Source organism: Condylura cristata, unplaced genomic scaffold, assembly GCF_000260355.1.
Source record: "Condylura cristata isolate star-nosed mole 26May11 unplaced genomic scaffold, ConCri1.0 scaffold00028, whole genome shotgun sequence".
Classification (NCBI taxonomy): domain Eukaryota; kingdom Metazoa; phylum Chordata; class Mammalia; order Eulipotyphla; family Talpidae; genus Condylura; species Condylura cristata.
Window position 1 is genome coordinate 25,669,033 of NW_004567129.1, and position 2,120 is coordinate 25,671,152.

General features: G+C 35.9%; 1 protein-coding gene across 1 annotated transcript in view; it reads left to right on the top strand.

Annotated features, from left to right (window-relative positions):
* LSM14A (LSM14A, SCD6 homolog A (S. cerevisiae)) overlaps window positions 1–2,120 on the top strand; it is a 22,703-nt gene that overhangs the window by 13,352 nt on the left and 7,231 nt on the right. The window lies entirely within an intron of this gene.

A 2,120-nucleotide genomic window follows, 5' to 3' on the forward strand; every position in this document is an offset into this window, starting at 1 on the left:
CAGGAGAGGTCTGCCGCGCCATGTGGTCACCTCCGGGGGGGGCAGGAATTGAACTCATGCTGCAGTGGCTTTAGCTTCTCAGTGCTGTGCTTTACCCGCTGCGCCACCAGGGAGGGCCCAACAGTTGTCTTTTAATATAACCCTAAATGTTATTTGCTAGTGGGATTTTGTGCATTTATATTTATCCTTTATGTTTCCTCGCTGTACTATTCTATTTCCTTTGTTAACGTTTCTATGACTTTCATGTTAACATTTTAAAATCGTTTTCATTGTTTTCTGTGCTTTTAAAAATGAAATTGTACCTTAAAAGTTTGAAAACTTCTCATTAAAGTTAAGTAGTAATAAACTTTAAACCTTTATTTGAATTATTCAAAACCTTTCATTTCTTTCATAGTTACTGATTGATGATATTATCTTTCTCTTTCTTATAATCTGTAATGTTTACTCCTAAAATCATTTTATTGATCTCAAATTTGAGTAAAGTATGTAATTTTAAACTTCCCAATTAAAAAGTAAAAGCAATATACAATCACTTTAGACATTTGAAAAGTGACTGTTTGCTTAATTTTAGAAAGTTAGATGTATTTTTAGAAGTATACTGACCTCTTATCTATTTTTATGTGTTTATATGTCCTTTGTGACAGAACACAGAGTTTTGATTCTGATTTACTATATCACTTTTTTTAATTTGGAAAAAAGGAGAACTGTCTCAAAATAATTTCCATACTTCCCTTATTTTAAATACTTAAATACGTATCTTTATTGAGCTTTAAAATTCACATCCCAGGGCCCTCCCTGGTGGCGCAGCGGGTTAAAGCACAGCAATAAGAAGCTTAAGCCACTTCCACATGAGTTCGGTCCCCGCCTGCCCTGCAGGAGATCCACATGGCGTGGCAGACCTCTCCTGACCCTCCCACTACTCCCCTCAGCAGTGTGCTTCTCCATCTGCCTGCTCCCTGCTCTGTCCCTGGTGAATCCTCTCACCTTCCGTATCTCTGGCCTGTACCTCAGTTCTGTATGAATAAATAAATAAATCTTTAAAAAAAAAAAATTCACACCCCAGAGTTCATTAACAGAGCAGTGGCTATTCTTTCAGATTTTCTTCACAAGATTTTATAGACATAGACTGTACTTAAACAATTGTTTTTGTTTTTTAAAGACAAAAAGATCACATTGTGCTTCCTAGCTTGTGGCCAAGACATTTTTAATAGTAAAATTGAATGTTTTAAAGCTCCTGTTTATCTAAAGTGTCAAGTGTCTGGATACACTGATTTGGATTTTTTGGGTGGTTTTCTTAGGTTTGGGCAGTTTGCCAGGCTTCATTCAATAGTGAACATAAACCTATCAGTAAACGCTAGTCATTTCTGACCTTTGTCGGTATGTTAAACATTTCACATAATTATTGAATTCATACTGCTTTGTGTTCTGTTTTGTTTTGTTTTTTAACTTGTCAGCAACTATTATGTGTTCCTCTTATTTTTTCTTTCATTCTATTCCTTCTCTGTTGGATATTTCAGGCTTGTTTTAACTATAATGTATGCTACCTTGCGTTGCTTTTATTATACATCATAAATCCTCTTACCGTGTCCTCAGTTATATCTAGTGGAGACTAGATAATAGGGAGCGTTGACTAAGGAGCCATTTGGCGGAGACAGTAAAGATGAAGTAGGAAATGGTTGGGGTGACTGAGAACTGGTACTTTCTGTCTTTTGTGTTATCTGTTGGAGAAATAAAACACCTCCGTCTTTGCATTTAGTGCCAATTAGTATCCTTCATTTCACTTATCATAAAGCTTAGTGATCTTTTTCATAAGGCTTCCTAAATTTTGAGACTGGGTTATGTGTTCAGCACTTTGTATTAGTGATATTAAGGTCCTAACCCCCAGGGGTATATGGTAATTTTTAGTACAGAAGTCTCTCCCAGATTGGGGAGGTCAGAACATAGGGGTGTGGATCACATAAGTGTAGATAGATATCTTGTGTGCGATTGTCAGTGTTTATATTAAGTGCTAGTGAAACTTCCTTTGTTTATTATATCAAAAATGTAGTATATATGGTGATGAGAAGCCCACAGGGATTACAACTGTGATGGAAAAAGGCAGAAAATGATGTAAAAATTAA